The 24,277-nt window shown below is 43.4% G+C and overlaps 1 pseudogene; it reads left to right on the top strand.

Moving 5' to 3' along the window:
- Positions 1-222: 222 nt before the first annotated feature.
- Positions 223-24,277, top strand: part of LOC124038987 — a 180,483-nt pseudogene continuing 156,428 nt past the window's right edge.

A 24,277-nucleotide genomic window follows, 5' to 3' on the forward strand; every position in this document is an offset into this window, starting at 1 on the left:
GCCGTCCCTGGAGAGGGCAAGAACGAGATGCGTGTCAGGAGAAGTGTAGTATTATCATACAGAGGAGGAATGGTGGAAAAAAAGGCAGAGGAGGTCGAAGAGAAATATGGAGGAAGAGGATGAGCATCAGTTGGGTAAAAATGGCGGAAAAAAGGGAGATGGTTTGTTGAAGAAGAATGTAAGCATAGTGAGCAGTACGCCGGATTGAGGTCTGGAGGAGAAATGGAAGTGAAAGAGGGCGACTTATCGGAGGTTGCAGGTGTGGTGAAGTCCACAGTCACAGATGAGTCTGTGACGATAGGAGGGACATTTTTGGGGAAAGTGGACCCCTGCCATTTGGCTGATCCATTTGTGGTTTCAGGGTGGGTGAAAAAGGAGCTGGGTGCTCCGCCATCGGTGAAGGTAACCCAAAGTGTTCTTGTGATAATTATTGGTGTTTCTCTTGGTCAGAGGGAGCAGGTGCTTTGCACCAAACAAATTGGGACAAGATGTGACTTGTCTTGCCCTCAAGAAAAGGGCTCCATTGAAAAGAGGGATTACTGGGCTAGCGGTAATTGTGAAAGTGGACCAACTGAAGGGAAAGATGACCTGTGTTTGCGATGCTCATCGTTTGGTTTTGACGCAGACAGGGTGGCGTGAGTGGTGAAACAGAAGAGTCATTGTCTGTTCTTTTGAATTTTTATGTTGAGTCCAAAGTGATGTTAGGAATTTTCAGTTATCCCATGCGAGTTTATGTGCCGAGTACATGACGTTGTCACAGGTGTCAAGCTTATAGGCATGTGGCAACAGTGTGTAGGAGGGAGGTTCCTAGGTGTGAGAAGTGTGCAGAAGGGCATGAGCCAAAGGAATGTGTTGCATTGGGGAAAGAAGTGGTATTTGTTATCTGTAGGGGTACCCTTGTGGTTGGGGATCAGTCATGTCCAGTGTGAGAGAGGCAGATTGACGTTACAAGGGTCAGAGTAGAGGGTGTCGTATGCTGAGGTAGGGATGAAAGTTGAGGAAGATGGGTCAAAATGAAGGAATCCTGAAAGGATTTGTGTGAGTAGTAGATATGTATCAGTACAGAGGGATAGGCCAACGAGTGATAAATGCTTCAGATAGATTGGCTTCTTAAACATGTACAGCAATAGTTATCAACTGTACTGCAGGGATGGAACTTAAGTCGCATAAATTAGATGTTGTGGCTGCAGCTGCAGCGAAGTATTTGGCTGTACACGATTTGACGTGAGAAGAGTTACATGATATGTTTAGTGGTGGTGTCCTGTCCTTTCAGGCTGTTGGCCTGAGGTAGGTTTAAATAGTGGAGTAGGGTGGTGGGTTTTTTCATGAGTGTTGGGTTAGATGGTAGGATATTTGTTGATTTATTTTGCTTTTCTCAAGCAAAGTATAAGGGAGTTATACTCCAGTCTACTCGGTGGCGGTAATGCTACGTTTATTGGATGCCAACCACTGCTAAACCTCAACAAATGAGATGAATGAATTATCTTGGCAAAGAAGAAGTGCTCACTAACAAGGATGTGCACAGAATTTGCAAGAAATAAGATTTGTACACATTTGAAAAATGCTTAGATATTCTATTTCAGTTCATGGGACCACCAACACTACATGTTGTGTTTATATTTTTGTTCATGATACAGTACCAGTCAAAGTTTGGACAAACCTTCTCATTACAGGGTTTTTATTTATTTTTACTATTTTCTACATTTTTGAATAATAGTGAAGATGTCAAACTATGAAATAACCCATATGGAATCATGTAGTAACCAAAAAAGTGGTAAACAAATCAAAATATACTTTTTCTTTAAAGTAGCCACCCTTTGCCTTGATGACAGCTCTGAACACTATTGGCATTCTCTCAACCAGCTTCATGAGGTAGTCACCTGGAATTTTCCATGAACAAGTATGCCTTTTCTTAGAAGTTACTTTGTGGAATTGTGTTCCTTATGAATGTGTTTGAGCCAATCGGTTGTGTTGTGACAAGGTAGGGGTGGTATACATAATTGGTAAAAGACCAAGTCCATATTATATGGAACGGTCTGCCTACCCATGTCAGAGATGCAAACTCGGTCTCAACCTTTAAGTCTTTACTGAAGACTCATCTCTTCAGTGGGTCATATGATTGAGTGTAGTCTGGCCCAGGAGTGGGAAGGTGAACGGAAAGGCTCTGGAGCAACGAACCGCCCTTGTTGTCTCTGCCTGGCCGGTTCCCCTCTTTCCACTGGGATTCTCTGCCTCTAACCCTATTACAGGGACTGAGTCACTGGCTTACTGGGGCTCTCTCATGCCGTCCCTGGAAGGGGTGCGTCACCTGAGTGGGTTGATTCACTGATGTGGTCATCCTGTCTGGGTTGGCGCCCCCCCTTGGGTTGTGCCATGGCGGAGAACTTTGTGGGCTATACTCAGCCTTGTCTCAGGATGGTAAGTAGGTGGTTGAAGATATCCCTCTAGTGGTGTGGGGGCTGTGCTTTGGCAAAGTGGGTGGGGTTATATCCTTCCTGTTTGGCCCTGTCCGGAGGTGTCCTCAGATGGGGCCACAGTGTCTCCTGACCCCTCCTGTCTCAGCCCCCAGTATTTATGCTGCAGTAGTTTATGTGTTGGGGGGCTAGGGTCAGTTTGTTATATCTGGAGTACTTCTCCTGTCCTATTCGGTGTCCTGTGTGAATCTATGTGTGCGTTCTCTAATTCTCTCCTTCTCTCTTTCTTTCTCTCTCTCGGAGGACCTGAGCCCTAGGAACATGCCCCAGGACTACCTGACATGATGACTCCTTGCTGTCCCCAGTCCACCTGGCCGTGCTGCTGCTCCAGTTTCAACTGTTCTGCCTTATTATTATTCGACCATGCTGGTCATTTATGAACATTTGAACATCTTGGCCATGTTCTGTTATAATCTCCACCTGGCACAGCCAGAAGAGGACTGGCCACCCCACATAGCCTGGTTCCTCTCTAGGTTTCTTCCTAGGTTTTGGCCTTTCTAGGGAGTTTTTCCTAGCCACCGTGCTTCTACACCTGCATTGCTTGCTGTTTGGGGATTTAGGCTGGGTTTCTGTACAGCACTTTGAGATATCAGCTGATGTACGAAGGGCTATATAAATACATTTGATTTGATTTGATTATAGCAAGAACAGATCAAATAAGCAAAGATAAACTACAATCCATCATTACTTTAAGACATGAAGTTCAGTCAATCCGGAAAATGTCAAGAACTTTAAGTGCAGTCGCAAAAACCATCAGTCGCTATGATGAAACTGGCTCTCATGAGGACCACCACAGGAAAGGAAGAGTTACCTATGCTGCAGAGGATAAGTTCATTAGAGTTAACTGCACCTGGTGACACTGTGATTTATTTAGAATTCAAGGCACACTTAACCAGCATGGCTACTATAGCATTCTGCTGCGAAACACCATCCCATCTGGTTTGCACTTAGTGGGACTATCATATGTTTTTCAACAGGACAATGAATCAAAACACACCTCCAGGCTGTGTTAGGGCAATTTGACCAAGGAGAGTGATGGAGTGCTGCCTCAGATGACCTGGCCTCCACTATCACCCGACCTCAACCCAATTGAGATGGTTTTGGATGAGTTGGACCGCAGAGTGAAGGAAAATCAGTTCTCAGTGCCGTTGCATTTGGTGCATGTGACAAATAACATTTGATTTGATTAGATGACATGAGACACTTTTCACAGAACTTCCGAAAGTAACAAATGTTAGTACCGAACTGTTTAAAAAAAATAATTGTATCGAAAAAGAACAGAAGTTTCGGGCATACCATGCAACGCTCAACTAACGTGGCCACCTAAATGTTTTCATTGGCACGCTACAGTAGCAACCAATATAAAATGTGTGTAACACTGCCAAGTCAAAGGGTCACAAATGCAAGTGTTTGGGTCACAGTCTCGAACCCTATGCATAGCTCAACACTCGTCTGTTCCCTCGCTCTCCATCTCCTCTCTCTCCTCCCTCATGCCCTCCAATGGGACAACCTGTGCCGCATCAGCTGTACTATGTATGTGTGTGTGTGTGCTGCTTAATATGAATGTTCTCTCCGTTCCAACAGGCAGGTTTATAAAGCAAAGCACATTCATATTTCACAACCAGCGATTAGCATTTGGCTTAAAACACCAACTTCAAATCCGTCCTTCGCTACAACCCTCCTATTTTTTCCTGAGTCAACCTCGGATAAACTTAGTGTGTGTCCCAAATGGTGCCCTAATTGCCCTATGGACCCTGGTCAAAAGTAGTGCATTATATAAGGAATAGGGTGCCATTTGGGAGATGCTCACTATTGTTCTGTCCCAGCCACACTTCTGATGGTGACCTTGTGTTTAAAGTCATCTCCCTCTCTCTCTACTTTTGAAGGCCCATCAGTATCTGTCAAATATTACAGAGTTTGCGACTTTAAAGTCCTCCTACGTATAGACAGAGGATCGCTCGATAGTCCCTCACAGTGTGACATTCATTGTGGTCACGTGGGTCGTACTGGGATATGGATTTAAAAATCTCTCATTCTGCTGTTGCCTTGTTTTCTCATTAGCTGGGAATTTAGTTTGAAATGTCTGATAGAACATAGTTGGACGGTGTCAGGATTTGGCCAGGGTTGTTCCGGTTTTTGGTCACTAGATGCCCCCATTGTGCCTTTTGACCTTTTGTTTTCCCTTGATCCCCATTATTATTTGCACCTGTGCCTCGTTTCCCCTGATTGTATTTAAACCCTTTGTTTTCCTCTGTTCTTTGCTCTGTGTTTATATGTTAGCACCCAGCCCTAGTACTCTGTGAACTCTTGTTGATCCTGGTGGACGCTCTTGTGGAATTCTGTTTTTTGTTCTTGTTTGTTTGTTTTTGAGTATCTTTTGAGGCTTTTTGTGCTTTTCCTTCCATCTTGTGGAATTCCTTTTGAGGTTGTGGAGTTACATGTTTTCCTGAAGAAATTCACTTTTTACTTCATTAAATACACCTTCTCAAGTACTGCTGTGTCTGCCTCATCTTCTGGGTTCTGCCGACTATTCGTGGCTCAGTTGGTTAAGTGACTGTTTCTCACTCCGGAGACCCGGGTTCGTAACTGGGTCCTGACAGACGGGAGCTAAAATCCAGTTATTAAAAAAAAAATGTTTAACTATGTGTGTCGTTACTGCTTAAAATCTGGCTTGGCGGCACTGCTTTCATTGGGGAAAGATTGCATCTGTACCTCCTGCTTCCCCAGGCATTTCAATGGCAGGCAATGCCTGGCTGTGACCGAGAGACTTGTCTGTCTGTGTGTTTGAATAATGAAGCGAAAGTCACATATGATCAATCATTTCAAATTTTAAAAATGATTCAGTGAAGATTATGCCCAGATTATCGTGGGATAATTTAAACAACACCTGCAAAAACCTTGCATCACCAGGGGCCTGGTGATAGGACAACCACAAGCGCAGCAATATTAACCACTGCTAGTTAGCCAGAAGGGTGGGCACCACTGCACATTGTACGGCGGAAGGCCAGGTTAATCCTACAAAATGGACACTCGCTCAGACAACAAAGAACATGTAACTGGAAGATTAAACACGGAAGAATGGGTTAATCTCCTTAAAGAGATTGGAGCCACTTAATGTTCAAAAGCCCTGGGTAAAGAGATGTTGGGTGTGTGTTCAGCGTATTTTTCCAGTGTGTGCACGTTACTCTGTGTGTGTGTTTGTGTTTGTGGTTGTGTATGTGTGTTCTCCTGCATATGTGTGTGTGTGTTTGATGTGTCTGTTTTTTGGGGCAGCAGACCCTGCTTATTGAGATTCAGTTTCTTTTATGAGTTTCCTTCAGAAGCTGCAAACTCTGTTTAACACCATGGTAATGAGTGTTCCTCTTTTCTTCCCTCACTCCCTCTCGCTCTTCTTCTCTTTCATCATCCCAGTTTCCATTGTGCAGAGTGATTCGTTTCAACATAGATTACACAGTTCATTTTATTGAAGAGATGACACCAGAGGTCAGTAAAGCCCCTCATCTCTTGTATGTCTGTCTGTCTTTCTGTCTGTGTGTGTGTGTGTTTAATGTTCTCCAAACGGTTGTGTATCGCTCTCTGTGAACCCATCCAAGGCCCATGTAACCTACAGTGCATCCGGAAAGTATTCAGAACCCTTGACTTTGTCCACATTTTGTTAAATTACAGACTTATTCTAAAATTGATTACATCTTTTTTTTTCTTTGTCGATCGGCACACATTACCCCCTAATGTCAATGATGGCTTAGGAACAGTGTGTTAACTGCCTTGTTCAGGGGCAGAACCACAGATGTTTACTTTGCCAGCTCTGGGATTCGATCTAGCAACCTTTCAGTTACTGTTACTGTTACAATACATAGGTATTTAGAAACAAAAATACTGAAATATCACATTTACATTCAGACCCTGTACTCAGTAGTTTTTTTGAAGCAGTTTTCCTTTCCCCCTAGGCACTAGATCTGGGAGGGATGGGAAGGTGTTTTCAGTGTTTTTGTTTTTTCTCCATGCAGGTCCAGAGTGGGACAATCACAGTGGGACAATCTCCTGGATGTCAGAAGTTCCACTTCATGCCTAGCTTTGTCCACTTCTTACCTGGTGAGTCACTGTCCTTCCTGTCTCGATCTGTCCTTTACTTAGAGCACTCTGTCTCTCTCTGCTGGAGAATGTTGGAACCTGCTACTCTGTTTGAGTGGTATGTGCTTTATTTGTGTGAGACACTATGTACACATGAGTTATTGTCGTAATGCGTTTCTAAGATTGAGAGTCATCGCTGTAGATTTTCTGTGTGTGTCAGTCCATGTGAACACTTGTAAATTTAGGTCAAGCAATTTTGCATTAGTGTTTATTAACCTGATTGTGTATTTGAACCTGTTCATATTCTCTGTCTATCTCTCTGATCATGTGTGTGCCTTGTCTCGTCTGTCCGTCTCTTTGTGTCTGTGTCTGTCCGTCTTGTTTCTCTTGTGTGAATGTGTTTGTCTTTCTCTTTGTATGCTGTCTATGTCTCTCTCTCTCTCCGACTCTGAGTGTCTAGACGAATGTTAGGAGGTGCTGGTCCATGAACCAGCTGTTGCTCTACGTCCTGTCTATCTTCCCATTTCACTATCTCTGTGTATCCTCTCTGTCAGATGGTGGTAAGGAGGTGTTGTCCATGCAACTGGTGCTCCTTCTCTGTCCTGCAGATCTCCAAGCATCCGGTCCATGAGGAGGAGATAGCTGACATGCTGCGGTGGTAGGAACTGGAGCGGCAGAAATATGCAGAAGAGTGCAAGGGCATGATCATCACCAACCCTGGCATAGTAAGCACTAGGGATGGGCACGGTTAACGGACGTTAGTATTAAATTACTTGAGTCAGTGTTCATTTCTGGAGAATTCTTGCTTAACCACAAGTATAAACCATGACATTTGAACTACTTAATGTAATAAAACAAACTATTGAATGTTGTTGTTATAACCGTGCATTATATATATATATATATATATATATATATATATATATACATACATACATACATACATACATACATACATACATACATACATACATACACAGTGGTGAGAACAAGTATTTGATACACTGACGATTTTGTAGGTTTCATGGGGGATTTATGTTTTTTTTTTCACTTGTCTAGGGCTTGTATGTTTATGGAGCTGTTTCCTTTCTAGGTAGTTTGTCTGTCTATGGTTTCCTAGATTGGTTCTCAATTAGAGGCAGCTGTCTATCGTTGTCTCCGATTGGGAACCATATCTAGGCAGCCATATTCTGTGAGTACTTTGTGGGTGGTTGTCTTCGGTCTTTGTGTCATTGCACCAGATAGGACTTTTCGGTTTTCACATTTGTTGTTTTGTATTTTGTAGTGTTCTCGTTTATCATCTATATTAAACATGTTGAACACTAACCACGCTGCATTTTGGTCCGCCTCTCCTTCAACGGAAGAAAACCGTTACACAATGTATCAAATACTTGTTCTCCCCACTGTGTGTATATATATATATATATATCCGGATATCCCTAAAAATTGTTATGAGATTATTTGAAGATTAAAATAGAAAGTCAAATGCCCATCCATATTAAGGAAAAGGCTGTTAATCAAATAGCACCCTATTCCGTATTTAGTGCACTACTTTTGACCAGGTCCAATAGGGTGCATGTGTGTGTGATTGACAGAATGCTAGATTGGAAGGCTGTGCACTTTTGAGTGGAAATTTCCTTGAATTCAGATGCTCTTTTTGTAACAAAATAACATGTCACTGTACTGAGACGATCTGTGGTCGTATCAAGCATCCCAGAGTAGGAGTTCTGATCTAGGATCAGGTCGTCACCCCCCTGTCCACCCGTCCATGTAAACGTATACATTTTGAGCTAAAAGTCAAAACTGCTCTTAAATCAGCACTTCAACTATGAGACACTTGATACATATGGGCCCTGGGTCCGTATTCACAAAGCGTCACAGAATGGTAGTGCTGATCTATGATCAGTTTTGCCTTTTAGATAATAATTAATATGATCTAATATTGTGCTATTGTGTGTGTTTTTTTCTGCCCCCTCCTATGACCGAAGAGAGCTTCTGGATATCAGGACAGTGATTACTCACCTCGTACTGGAAAAATATTTTATCTTTAATTAACGAGTCAGACAGAAAGGATTTATTTCAGACACCCGGCAATGCCCAAATCCCAGTCATTCACATGAAGAAGAGACAGAGAAATCGGGGATGTAGGTCGGTGTAACTTGTAAGGATCAGACGGCGAGTGAGTAATCTGCCTTTACCATCAGTCCTATTAGCCAATGTGCAATCGTTGGATAATAAAATGGATGAGCTCAGATCAAGACTATCTTACCAATGGGATAGAGTAGATCATGATAAGCTGTAGACCACACTATTTAACGAGAAGTTTCATATACACTACCGTTCAAAAGTTTGGGGTCACTTCGAAATGTCCTTGTTATTGAAAGAAAAGCTATTTTTTTGTCAATTAAAATAACATCAAATTGATCAGAAATGCGGTGTATACATTGTTAATGTTGTAAATGACTATTGTAGGTGGAAACAGCAGATTTATTTTATGGAATATCTACAAAGGCGTACAGAGTCTTATTATCAGCTGTCACGTTCTGACCTTTATTTCCTGTGTTTTGTATTTAGTTAGTATGGTCAGGGCGTGAGTTGGGTGGGCAGTCTATGTTTGTATTTCTATGTTTTGGGTATTTGTATGTTTCAGCCTAGTATGGTTCTCAATCAGAGGCAGGTGTCATTAGTTGTCTCTGATTGAGAATCATACTTAGGTAGCCTGGGTTTCACTGTGTGTTTGTGGGTGATTGTTTCTGTCTCTGTGATTGCACCAGATAGGACTGTTTTGAGTTTCACATTTATTGTTTTTTTTGTAGTCAGTTGTTCATGTGTACCTTAACATATTAAAAAGAACCATGGACACTTACCACGCCGCGTATTGGTCCTCTGATCCGTTTCGCCTCTCCTCTTCGGAAGAAGAGGAGGAAATTCATTACATCAGCAACTATCACTCCTGTGTTCTAATGGCACTTTGTGTTAGCAAATCCAAGTTTATAATTTTAAAAGGCTAATTGATCATTAGAAAACCCTTTTTTAATGAAGCTGCCAGTTGAGGATTTGGAAGGCATCTGTTTCTCAAACTAGACACTCTATTGTCCTTGTCCTCTTGCTCAGTTCTGCACCGGGGCCTCCCACTTCTCTTTCTATTCTGATTAGAACCAGTTTGTGCTGTTCTGTGAAGGGAGTAGTACCAGGTGTTGTACGAGATCTTCAGTTTCTTGGCAATTTGTCGCATAGGATAGCCTACATTTCTCAGAACAAGAATAGACTGACCAGTTTCAGAAGAAAGTTCTTTGTTTCTGGCCCTTTTGACCTTGTAATCGAACCAACAAATGCTGATGCTCATTGTTTAATCAGCACAACATAATTGCAAAAGGGTTTTCTAATGATCTATCCTAATAAAATTATAAATTTGGATTAGCTTACAACTTTCCATTAGAACACAGGAGTGATGGTTGCTAATAATTGGCCTCTGTACACATATGTAGATATTGCATTAAAAATCAGCCATTTCCAGCTACAATAGCCATTTGTCAAAATTAACAATGTCTACAATGGATTTCTGATCAATTAGAAGTTATTTTAATGGGAAAAAATACTTTTCTTTCAAAAACAAGGACATACCCTAAAATGTAATTAAATATATTTCATACGTAAAGAAGTATGTTCAATAGGAAAACGATATTAGCAGGTGCATGTCCACTTCATTGCACATACTGTACACTGATTTCCAAGTCTGAGTCCCTGTATCAAAACTCATTATTCTTCCTCGTTTGGGAAGAAACAAGCCTGAAACCTTGAACAAAGACTACTGATATCCAGTGGAAGCCATAGGAATTGCATACTGGGAGCTAGATTAAATCTTTTACTTATACATTCCATTGGAAGAGCATGGGCTTTCAAAGAATATATATTTCCGGCTGGTTTTTCTTTAGATTTTCACCTATCTATTGTGTTATAGTCTCCTACATTATTTTAACATTTATACAAATGTCAGAGTGTTTTCTTTCGAGTGGTACCAATTATATGCACATCCTGGCTTCAGGGCCTGAGTAACAGGCAGTTTACTTTGGGCGCGTTAGTCAGGCGGAAATGGAGAAAAATAGACCCTATCCCGAAGAAGTTGAATGACTTGTTATTTTTCTTAATTAAAAAAATATATATACAGTGGGGCAAAAAAGTATTTAGTCAGCCACCAATTGTGCAAGTTCTCCCACTTAAAACGATGAGCGAGGCCTGTAATTTTCATCATAGGTACACTTCAACTATGACAGACAAAATTAGAAAAAAAGTCCAGAAAATCACATTGTAGGATTTTTAATGAATTTATTTGCACATTATGGTGGAAAATAAGTATTACTTTCTTAACACTTATTTTCTTAAAACTGCATTGTTGGTTAATTAAGGGCTTGTCATACAGTGTCATTCCACTGTATGGTCTACACGTGTTGACTTGATATGGGCCCTGGTATCATAGTGTTTGTGTTGTTGTTTCAGAAGCCCAGCTCGGTGCATATTGACCAGCTGAACAGAGAGCAGTTCAACCCAGAGGTCAACTCCTTCCCCACCATTGTCCACTTTGGGATCTGGCCCATCCAGCTCAGCTCCCCCGGGGACCCGCAGTAAGATCCTCACTATACCCCTCAAACCCTAACTGCCCCCCACCACCCAGGAACTATACTTCCCCTGTCCCGCTCCCCACAACCCCCGGCCCAGCTCAGTTACACTGGGGATCCGCAGTAAGACCCCAACCACTAACCACCCAGGATCTAGATTTATACTGCCCCCAGCCTCTCATCCCTGGCCACAAACACTACTGCATAGTCCCCTTCCTCAGACACACTCCTTCCGCTCCCCTCTCCCCTGTGCCCCACACTCCTTATTTAAGGAATCTCTCACAGGACGGGTTGATGGTGGCACTCTTCTGTGTTTGTTGAGAGAGAGAGAGAGAGAGAGAGAGAGAGAGAGAGAGAGAGAGAGAGAGAGAGAGAGAGAGAGAGAGAGGGGGGGGGGGGCGTATGTCGTTGAGAGACAGGGAGGTAGAGAAAGAGTGGTGTGACATTTTCAAATGCGTCGTCATGGGTCCTAGGGTTCCACTGGGTAATCTCGCTGTGGGAACGACACTGTCTGTCTCTTGAAAAGTAAAGACAAGCAGATACACACACACACACAGACAGTGTGGAGGTGAAGGAGAGGGAATACTGTACTGTGCCTGTGCATAATTACCAAAAGTATATTACATTTTCCTCTTCCATCGTCTCCAAGGTGTAGAGAGAAGCAACAACAAACAAAACAAAGCGCCAATCAAAAGTGAAACTCTTCAACAAGTTTATGTTTGTTCAGTGTGCCTGTTATTATAATCTGTTTATCTGTATCCTTGTCACATACTACAAGGAGATCCCAAATGTCATTTTATTCCTTTTATAGTGAACTACTTTTGACCAGAGTCCTGATAAAAAGTAGTGCACTACGAAGGGAATAGCGTGCCATTTGGGACACATCCTTAGAAGCCAATGACGAGCGATTGAAGGCTTTATAGCCGGTAAACAGGAGATCTCATTATTATGAAACCCCATCATTAGTGTGTTTGTGCTCAGACCTTTGTCCTTTGAGTAATGCAGATTTTTGTCTGTCGGAATATTAGGGATGTCCGTCTGCGTCCGCATGTTTCCCCGCAGTTATGGATGCACACACACACCACACACTCCCCTAGGCTATGTCAAATCTCTCTGATCCACAGACGACACGTTTGTTGACGAACGTGGACATGATTAATAGGAGGTCGCAAATGTGGAAATGAAATAAGATGGAAAGCACCGGAACATTCCTGCGACATAATGAGGGAAGTGAGGGCAGAGCTGTCTTTAATTGCATTGATGGCAATGCCACTGAGAGGGGAGCGAGGAAGGAGAGAGAGGACACAGACAACGCTACTTACGTTAAGGTACACCTTCCTGTTCCCTTACTTTAGAAATGAATGTTTAGGGTTGTTCTAACCCCAGTATCTATAGAGGGCCACAGGGAGAGGGAGTGAAATTTAAAAAAGAGAGGGGGAGCGAGACGAGGGAGAAGCGGATGGTGGTAAATTAGCATTTACTGGAGAGCGACGGCAGTCAGAGAGCATATGTTAATGAGCGTGTGGCAGACACACACACACACACGCACCAGCCTGTCATACCTTGAGAGCACAGAGCGGATCTTCTGAAATGTCAAGTGAGCAGGTTGGGGAGGGAGGCCTCTCAGGCTACAGCTTTAACCTGCTCTCCTCTCCTCCGCAGCCTCCACCTGTGCCCGACTGTCGCACGCCGTTAGGCCAGCGGTGAGCCGATAATCACAGCGGTAAAGCCGTCTCAGTCTCTCTCCACACAGATCACTAATGAAGTCGCCCTATTAAACAGCCTTAATTCTAATTCCCCTCATCGCCACCATTCCTCTCCCTCTACCGCGGGTTGCTCTCTTGCTTTCTCTCTTTCTACACCACAGGTTTAATTTCTCTCTCTCTCTCTCTCTCTCTCTCTCTCTCTCTCTCTCTCTCTCTCTCTCTCTCTCTCTCTCTCTCTCTCTCTCTCTCTCTCTCTCTCTCTCTCGAGCCGGGCCGGGCCGCATGCCCGTCATATAATTGAATAACTCGGCCACTAAATGAGGAAAAGCTTTAATGGAGTGGCGCGGTCAGAACCCTCAGTCTATTATTACTAGAGTCTGGCAGTCCAAGGGGGTTTTCAATGGTACATCACTGTGTAACCTTCCCCAAATCGATGTCCTTTTCAAATAAATTTTAAATCATATAAATTGTAATTGGGGCATTTGGAGAGATGTCTCTTCTCTTGTCACACACACATGTGTGTTATAACTGCAGCGTTGAGTGAAGAAGTGTTACAAACAGTGCTCATAAACTATTTTGTGTTTACTTCCTAGTTGTTGAAGGCGACCTCTCTGGTCGAACACAAGAGGAAACCAGGCCCCCCACACACACAGACAGCAGGACAGCAGACAAATGTACTATTAAATTATGTTGTTTAATAATGGTGAAATATTAACGTGTTGGTCTGAGAGACGTCTTTCTCTCTCTCTCTCTCTCTCTCTCTCTCTCTCTCTCTCTCTCTCTCTCTCTCTCTCTCTCTCTCTCTCTCTCTCTCTCTTTCTATCTCTCTCCATCTCTCAAAGCTGTGGAAACCCTATGTGAAACTACCCCACCTGCTGGCTAACAGTCCCAAGGTCAAGCAGATAGTCAAACAGAATCTAACACAGATGCAGGTGGGTATCACACACACTACAGCACAGTACATCTCACTGCCCAGCTGACCTCATAATAATTAAGTATGACACATGCCAGCTTCATACAATTGTAATGTCCTAGGAGCATAGGGCTGAAACATGTAGCAGTGTAATTACTAGAACCATCTAACACTACATTGTAGCCTTGTGCTGCAATGAGCTGAGGTCCTGATCTATTCACTGCCTGTAGCTTCTTTTCACCCTTGCATATCCTTCTTAGGCTACTGCTATTAGTCTTTCCTCACAGCCACTCTATCTCTGGAGCGCCATGTGTCTGGCTAGTAATTTAATCCTTATTAAAGATCAAATCCACACTAGGGGAAACAGCACCACTGTTCGCTCCACAGCGACTTCGTTTTTTTTGTTGTTGATGAATGCGGAGAAGGGTAGAATTCTAGCTAGACTAGCTTTATACCCTTAGAGCACTTTGAGCCCCTATAGTGCTTGTTTATCCTTCTAGCTCTGGTTGCTCTTGCTGCCTTTGTTGGTCCTACATGCAGTTATTGTCTGCAGTAACTGCTGTTGAGGCTTTTGTAGCTCCAGGTCAGTCAGTGGTCCTAAATCGGTTTGTATAGTATGTTTTCTCTCCCCAATTTCGATCTTGTCTCATAGCTGCAACTCCCCAACGGGCACGGGAGGCGAAGGTCAAGTCGTGTGTCCTCCGAAACATAACCCGCCAAACCGTGTTTCTTAACACCCATCTGTTTAACCCGGAAGCCAGCTGCACTAATGTGTCGGAGGAAACACCGTTCAACTGACGACCGAAGTCAGCATGCAGGCGCCCGGCCCACCACAAGGAGTCGCTAGAGTGCAATGAGCCAAGTAAAGCCCCCCCTGCCAAGCCCGCCCCTAACCCGGATGATGCTGGGCCAATTGTGCACTGCCCTATAGCACTCCCGATCACAGCCGGTTGTGATACAGCCTCTAGCACTGCGTTGCAGTGCCTTAGACCGCTGCGCCACTCGGGAGGTGTGTGTATAGTATTTTATTAGGATCCCCACACAAAACATAAAACATGTCGTAAAATGTATAGACAACTTCATCAAAAGGACAGAACTACATATGCACGCTTTTATATGTGTACGCCTTCAAAATCATTTGATTAAAAGATGCTGCTGAAAGAGAAATGTGAAAATGGAAATTCAATAACCATGAGGTGCATTGCAAATAGGCTGACACGTCTCACCTTTTGTTAGTTACCACACGCTATGGGCTTCATTAGGTAAAATCCATATTCATGAACATGAAATAACTAGGCCTTGAATCTTGAGCCTTGTTACAGTTTATCGCCCTTAATCTGTGATAGGTTTGCATTTCTGAACTTCAAATGTTATTAATCATTAGTTGTAATAGAGACATGAAGGGTGCCATTGCCAAGGGGCTACACCAGAAGTTAATGGTTATCTTGGAATGTACTGTGAAGGGAAAACAATCACATGTGGCAGGCATTGATATGGGGAGAGAGCCATGGATTAGTGATGAAGGGGGTCGAGGTCAGGTCAGGTCACATTAAGGGAGAAGGAAAGATTTATCACTTAGTTTCCTGCCTAGGGATAAAGGTAGAATGTTTAGCGAGAAGGAGGTACCTAAAATGGGGTACCTATACACCCCTATTACAAACATGTTTTTGTCAATTCAGCATTTCAATCCTTTGGGAAGAATAAACTTGGTTTAAGTTTTCAAAGTGTCCGTTGAGTTCTTACTCTGGTAATTAGAACCTAACACGGGTTAGCTAAGATATAGTGTAACGTGTTACAGTCTACCAACCATGAAGGGTTATCTGAGGTATTGTGCTAGGCTTTGGACCTGCTCATAAAATGAACAGGGTCCCGTCAATCAGTTTCGGCAGGTAGCCTAGTGGTTTGAGTGTTGGGCCAGTAAGGTTGCTTGATCGAATCCCTGAGCTGGCAAAGTGAAAAGCTGTTGTTCTGCCAATGAACAAGGCAGTTAATCAAATTATTATTATTTTTTACCATTTTTATTTCACCTTTATTTAACGAGGTAGGCCAGTTGAGAACAAGTTCTCATTTACGACTGCGACCTGGCCAAGATAAAGCAAAGCAGGTCGCCACAAACAACAACACAGAGTTACACATGGAATAAACAAACGTACAGTCAATAACACAAGAAAATAAAAGTCAATATACAGTTCCCCGGAAGGCCAAATTTGTTTTTAAAGGCGTCCCGCTAACAGGACAACTTCCAGTGAAACTTGAGGGTGCGCAATTCAAATAGATAACCATAAAATGATGGATATTAAACATTTATGCACATACAAGTGTCTTATATCGGTTGAAAGCTTAAATTATTGTTAATCTAACTGCACTGTCTGCTTTACAGTAGTTATTACAGTAAAAGCATGCCATGCGATCGTTTGAGGACTGCGCCCCAAATCAAAATATTTTTCCACCGGCACAGGTTTAATAAATTCACATATAGAGATTAAATATTCACTTACTTTTCAAAAATATTCCTCTGATTTGTTATCCAAAGGGTCCTGGCTTATAACATGTAGTGTTGTTTTGTTAGATAAAATCCTTCTTTATATCCCAAAAAGTCTGTAGTTGGTTTCATCGATTTGAGTAATCCACTCGTTGAACATGCAGAGAAAGGAATCCGATCTACCACTATACTTTGTTTCAACAAGTCAAACTACGTTTCTATTTACTCCTCAGATAACATAAAATGTAATCAAACTATAATATTTCTTATGGAAAGAAGTATGTTCAATAGGAAACCGATTTTAGCAGGTGAATCTTGTCTTCATGGTACGCGGAATAACTAATTTCCAAGACTGTGTCCCTGTACTAAAATTGATATTTCTTATTTGTTTTGGAAGTTACAAGCCTGAAACCTTGAACAGACTGTAGACAACCTGTGGAAGCCATAGGAATTACATCCTGGGAGCTATAATTGAGTATGCCCTTATACTTGCCATTGCAAGAGGATGGTCTCTTAGGTGCAGGTTTATTCTTCTTTTGATATTCTCCTACATTATTTTAACGTTTCCACAAACTTCAAAGTGTTTGTTTTCCAATGTTACCAATTATATGCATATCCTGGCTTCAGGGTCTAAGCAACAGGCAGTTTACTTTGGGAATGTCATTCAGGCAGAAATTGAGAGAAAAGGGGCCTAGCCCAAGCCGTTTTGTCACAACTTTGGAAGTATGCTTGGCGTCATTGTCAATGGAAGACCCATTTGCGACCAACCTTTAACTTCCTGACTGATGTCTCTTTTGAGAAGTGCACATGTACCTCCTGTTGCAAAGCACCCCCACAACAAGATGCTACCACCCCGTGCTTCAACGTTGGGATGGTGTTCTTCGGCTTGGAAGTCTCCCCCTTTTTCCACCAAACATAATGATGATCATTATGGCCAAACAGTTCTATTTTCGTTTCATCAGACGAGAGGACATTATTCCAAAAAGTACCATCTTTGTTCTCATGTGCAGTGGCTTCTTCCTTGCCTTTCAGGTTATATCGATATAGGACCAGTTTTACTCTGGATATAGATATGTCTGTACCGGTTTCCTCCAGCATCTTCACAAGGTCCTTTGCTGTTGTTCTGGGATTGATCTGCACTTTTCACACCAAAGTACATTAATCTCTAGGAGACAGAACACAACTCTTTCCTGAGCGGTATGACGGCTGCGTGGTCCCATGCTGTTTATACTTGCGACTATTGTTTGTACAGATGAATGTGGTACCTTCAGGCATTTGGAAATTGCTCCCAAGGATGTACCAGACTTGTGGAGGTCTACCATTTTTTTTTCCCATGATGTCATGCAAAGATGCACTGAGCTTGAAGGTAGGCCTTGAAATACATCCACAGGTACACCTCCAATTGACTCAAATTATGTCAATTAGCCTATCAGAAGATTCTAAAGCCATGACATCATTTTCTGGAATTTCCCATGTTATTTAAAGGCACAGTCAATTTAGTGTATGTAAACTTCTGACCCACTTGAATTGCGGTACAGTGAATTATATGTGAAATAATCTGTCTGTAAACAATTACTGGAAAAATTACTTGTGTCATGCACAAAGTAGATGTCCTAACCGACTTGCCAAAACTATAGTTTGTTAACAAGGAATTTGTAGAGTGGTTGAAAAACGATCTACAGTATGTTTATGTAAACTTCGAACTGTATATGTTGGGGTCAATTAATGTTGGATTTGAGCCAGGGGCTTGGAACGTTACTAAGAAATGAAAAGGCAATCACATGGTTGCGGTCAGTGATAAGGGTGGATAGCTGCGGATTAGTGAGGAATGGGAGCAGAGGTCATTGCACCCTGCATAGCAACAAATATGTCGTGTTAAGAGAAGAGGAGGAGACTCCACCTGAACTGAATGTTTGCATGCAGTTGTTGGTGTTGCTACATACGTTCCTACATTTTTTTGTGTGTGTTGGTATCGCTACATGTGTGTTGACAGGCGGTGGTGTCTAAAGCGCATCAAAGTGGCCAGCCAGGGACCATGGATCCTCCATCTGGGGTGGAACACACTGCAGTCTCTCTAGAGGCAAAGATACCATCTGGGCATCTCTCTGGGGTGAGAGCCCCTACACTGGAACCTCCACTCCTCACTTACCCTACAGTAGCTATGTCCAAAATGGCACCTGGTTAAGAGTAGTGCACTAAGTAGAAAATAGACTGCCATTTGGGAATGCGCACATTAAACGGCCATACAGGCAGTGACAGAACTAGAGCACCAACCATCAACCTCCACTAACACTAACAAGCCCTTCTTTCTCTGATGAGATGAAAGGCCTCTCTCTGTAATTTAAAGGCACATTTTATACTCGGTTCAGCAGAAAAAAACAAATGAACGTTTACCGGACCTGTGGATGAACAAGTGACACAAACGATGTGCAAACACACAAACACATGCTCACACACGTACACAAAAACACACACTCCTAATGATGTTCCCAGGGGGTTGTGGATAATAAGAGTGTTGCTGAATTGTTATAGCTGTGTGAAGACTCGCTGACATGGCTAGCCCTTGGAGCTGTGATGGCTTGGTGTGTGTTGAACTAATTGCTCTGTGGGTTGACAGTGGGAATATCAGTAATCATTAGCGACGCTGCCTGAGCTCCTAGCCTGTGCTACCTGGGAAACTGGCTAATTGACTGAGCTCAGGGCACACAAACACACAGATTATCACAAAATGTAAGACAAGTTGCTGAGGTGGAAACCATTAAGTTTAAACTTTAGAGGGAAGAAACTCCGCACAATTCAAGGTTTCTACCTTCACATCTGTGGCAGAGTTGAACACATTAGAGGGAGCCAAGGGCCTTATATGAAACTCCCATCTGATTATGGTTAATTTTATATGAGCAGGAGAGTCACTTAAAAAAAAATTTGAACCAAACAAGTCAGATAAGCTCTTAAGAATTGGACCCATTTTTCAATTTTCGCCTAAAATGACAAACCCAAATCAAACTGCCTGGAGCTCAGGACATGAAGCAAGGATATGAATATGCTTGATACCATTTGAAAGGTATCACTGTGGTGTTTGTGGAAATGTGAACGTAATGTAGGAGAAAATAACAATTTAGATCTGGGAAAAGATAATACAAAGCAAAAAACATGCTTTAAAAAAAAATCTTCATCTTTGAAATCTAAGAGAAAGGCCACAATGTATTATTGCAGTAAAGACGCAATTTAGATGTTGGCCAGTGGATGGCAGCAGTGTATGTGCAAAGTTTTAGACTGATCCGATTTAACCATTGCATTATTGTTCAAAATGTTCTATCAACTCTCCCCAAATGTGCCTAATTGGTTTATTGATACATTTTCGAGTACATAACTATACACTCTCCTCAATCAGTTGTGTTGTGACAAGACCTTTGAAAGTTTCTTCAAGTGCAGTCACAAAAACCATCAAGTGCTACGATGAAACTGGCTCTCATGAGGACCACCACAGGAAAGGAAGACCCAGAGTTACCTCTGCTGCAAAGGATACGTTCATTAGAGTTAACTGAACCTCAGGTTGCAGCCCAAGTAAATGCTTCACAGAGTTCAAGAAACAGACACATCTCAACATCCACTGTTCAGAGGAGACTGTGTGAATCAGGTCTTCATGGTCAAATGTCTGAAAAGAAACCTCAACTATATGACGCCAGTAAGAAGAAGAGACTTACTTTGGCCAAGAAACACGAGCAATGGACATTCGACTGGTGGAAATCTGTTCTTTGGTCTGATGAGTCCAAATTTGATATTTTTGCTTCCAACCTCTGTCTTTGTGAAACGCAGAGTAGGTGAACAGATGATTTCCGCAGGTGTGGTTCCCATCGTGAAGCATGGAGGTGTGATGGTGTGAGGGTGCTTTGCTGTTGACACCGTCAGTGATTTATTTAGAATTCTAGGCACATTTGACCAGTATGGTTACCACAGCATTCGGCAGCGAGACGCCATCCCATCTGGTTTGGACTTAGTGGAACTCATTAGTTTTTCAACAGGACAATGACCCAACACACCTCCAGGCTGTGTAAGCGCTATTTGATCAAGAAGGAGCATGATGGAGTGCTGCATCAGATTACCTGTCCTCCACAATCACCTGACCTCAACCCAATTGAGATGGTTTGGGATAAGTTGGACCGCAGAGTGAAGGAAAAGCAGCCAACAAGTGCTCAGCATATGTGGGAAATCCTTCAAGACTGTTGTAAAAGCATTCCAGGTGAAGCTGGTTGAGAGAATGGCAAGAGTGTGCAGAGCTGTCAAGACAAAGGTGGCTACTTTGAAGAATCTCACATATAAAATATATTTTGATTTGTTTAACACTTTGTTTTGCTTACTACATGATTCCATTGTAGAAAATAGTAAAAATAAAGGAAAACCCTTGAATGAGTAGGTATGTCCAAACATTTGACTGATACTGTATATATACTGTATTCGGTTGTACACAGAGGGCCGCTGGCGTGTCTGTGTGCGTGCCTTTGTGTGTGTGTGACCATGTTCCCTTTGATGCGCAGGAGTAGGATGGCATTATTATTTATTCATTTCTTTGTTGTTCTTATTTCCTCGCTGCCGACTGAAAATCATGCCATTCCATTTCAGACTGCATCATGGGTAATTTAGTCACTGTAGCAGAGATACCCTAGACACATGTCCCCAGTCGTAATTCTGATTTGTCTTTCTCAGCCCAGACCAAGGCTATGTCCCAAATGGCACCATATGAGCCCTATTTTCTACGTAGTGCACAACTTTTGTCCAATATATAGGGTCATTTGGTCCGCACCTGTCTCTGGTGCTAACCAGACCTCATCTCTCTGGTGTTGTTACCAGTTGTCTTCTCTCCTGTAGGGCTGACAATGTATACACTTTAGCCCTGTAACGAGAGATTTCTGGGATTCTACACACCCAAGTGTTTGTGTGTGTGTGCATGTCTGTGTGTGTATGTGCTCTATGTTTCTCTCTGTGTGTGTGTGTGTGTGTGTGTGTGTGTGTGTGTGTGTGTGTGTGTGTGTGTGTGTGTGTGTGTGTGTGTGTGTGTGTGTGTGTGTGTGTGTGTGTGTGTGTGTGTGTGTGTGTGTGTGTGTGTGCGTGTGCGTGTGTGTGTGGGGGGTTTGTGTGTGTCGGAGCCAGCGTTAGCTGCAGGTCCTAATGAACAGCCTGATGCCTCTGGGCACGCTGCCTGAGATTGGAGTCCAGGCTCCGACACACACACACACACAGAAATACACACACACATACACCCACAGCCGCCATGCTGCCCAATTCCAATGCCTCAATTAGCCAGGTCTAGTGGAGCTGTCTACTGCTTTCACTGTTATTGTGTCTGTCATGAGACGCAGGGGGTCGGAGCATTACCTGGAGAGAGGGGAGGAAGGAAATGGGCTGTGTGTGTGTGTGTGTGTGTGTGTGTGTGTGTGTGTGTGTGTGTGTGTGTGTGTGTGTGTGTGTGTGTGTGTGTGTGTGTGTGTGTGTGTGTGTGTGTGTGTGTGTGTGTGTGTGTGTGTGTGTGTGTGTGTGTGGTCATCCTGTATGCACCTGTTTGTGCGTGTCTCTGTCTATGCATGTGTCTCTCTCGGTTCCTGTATTTGTAACTGTGTGGTGTAAAGATGGTTGGCTGTCCCCTGTAGCAGCAGCTCTAACCCAGTAGATCAATAATGTATGTGTGTTTGTCAGGAAGCTCTGCAGAAGATTTGACAGAAGAACACCATGTGCCGGGAGGTGACCGTTGAGCTCACTATCCATGGAAGAGTGGCATCCGCTTCTGGAAGACTGGCATCCGCTCTGACGTCTATCAGGTGGGCAGGAGAGACGCTACGCTGCCACACTGCACCCAGCCTTACACACTTAGGCAGAGACGCAGAAAATATATGCACAAGCACACACGCTCATGCAGCAAACAGATGCAAGCACATGCACACAGACACAGAGACACAGAAGTATTCACACTCGCACACACACACTGTACGCACACACAATGTACCCACGCTCATACAGACGCACACATACACACACAGATGTACACTACCAGCAGTTTTTTTTCTGCCATCACACCATAACATCACCCACACATAGCAAAGACATAAACATGGATTGCAGTTTGTTGTCAGGTCTGATATGTGGCCGGTAGCTAGAGGCTTCCATTGATGACATCCCAGGCCAATCATTCTCTCACACACACACACACACACACACACACACACACACACACACACACACACACACACACACACACACACACACACACACACACACACACACACACACACACACACACACACACACACACACACACACACACACACACACACACACACACACACACACAGACACACACAGACACACACACCTGTTTCCTACTGAGGACTCAGTGAGTAAATTGGTCTGGGAGTGGACCCATGCGGATGTTGTCTGAGCCACTAAGCCAGTCAGGCAGGCAGTAAGGCTGTAGCCTAGTCTGATGAGTTGAGACACGGTCTTGCTTTGTTAATTGGCTAGTTAACAAGGCCTTTGAGTAGTGTGGTCATGCCCTGTGGATGGGTGCAGACCAGCAGGGTGCACACTGTGGGCGGCAGGTGGGCAGGCGAGGGCCAGGGGTGGGCTAACAGATTGGGCTGCGTGGGTTAGTGGTTAGTGCAGAGAGAGAGAGGACATAACAGAGAGAGAGATGGAGCAGAGAAAGGGAAAGAGAGGGAAACGCAGATCATTTAACTGACCTGTAGGAACCCTGGGCCCCCTGCAAGGCCCCCGGTAACACTAATTAGAACTTGCAGCTCAGCCTGCTCTTTGTGGTGGCGCGGGGTTAATGGATGTTCCACCCGCTACACAATGCTCCCCACACTGTTCTCCAGTCTGGCTTGATAAGACTCCTGCTAATGATAGCTCTCATTGGTTACACTCTCTCTCATTTTCTTGCTCAGTCTCTCTCACTCTCCAGCTCTGTCTATAGCTTGGTCTCACTCTCTTTATCACTCTCACTCTCTCTTTATCTCTTTATTTATCTCCATCTCTCTAACTTTCTCTCCCGGGCTCAATCTCACTGCCTCTGCATCTCTCCTCTCTTCCTCACTCCGTTTCTCCTTTCGCTCCTTCCTTCTTTCTTTGTTTGACAATTTTGAGAGATGTGATTCAGTGACAGAAACAGGAAAAGCCTTTCTGTTAGTTTCTGCAGGCACATTTGGTCAACATGTTGAAATAGCGGTCTTGATTCGTTCGTGACAAAATGTGAATTTCCCTCACAACTCTCATTTCTCTTCATGGTGAGAACACACACTTATTGGGCTTTTGATTATTGAATCTCCCTCTGTCGGAGCACCACTTAATAAATAATGACCAGCTGATTGATTTGACATGTTCTCTCTCTCTCGCTCTCCCTCTCCTCTACTCTCTGTCGCTGTATCTCTCTTCTTTCTCTTGCTCTGTGTCGCTCTCTCTCTCTACCTCCCTCCGCCCATCTCTCACTCGCTCTCTCCCCTCTCTCGCTCTCTCTCTCCCCTCTCTGTTATTCTCCGCAGCATGCCATGATGTGTTCAGTGTTGACCCACCACGTCTGCTACCACCACTGTCTGAAGCACCTGGACAAGCTGATTGGCTACGTCTTCAAGGAGGTCTGCCTAATACAGGCGAGACACACAAACACGCACACGCTTAGCCTGCCAGCGGAACATCACAGCAGGACATAGTCGGGTAAGGACAGGTAATGGTAATCAACACTTACTCTACAAGTCATACATGCCCCTGTAGCAGCCCACAGCATGTCTATGTGTGTGTAACTGCTGTGTGCTGTAATGAAATTCTCCAGGATACAACACAATGTAACACACAGACAGTGTAGTCTTCCAGAATGTAACCATTCTCAAATGAAGGGGCCGAGCCATGGATGCAAGGACTCACCATCCATGTTATCAAAATTGTAGTTTTAACCATATTTTGATGCTTAATATTGTTTGTTTACATGTAGTTTGGTTACAAACATTGGAGTAAAACAAGCTTATATTTTG

The sequence above is a fragment of the Oncorhynchus gorbuscha genome, linkage group LG07, assembly GCF_021184085.1.
Source record: "Oncorhynchus gorbuscha isolate QuinsamMale2020 ecotype Even-year linkage group LG07, OgorEven_v1.0, whole genome shotgun sequence".
NCBI classification, from domain to species: domain Eukaryota; kingdom Metazoa; phylum Chordata; class Actinopteri; order Salmoniformes; family Salmonidae; genus Oncorhynchus; species Oncorhynchus gorbuscha.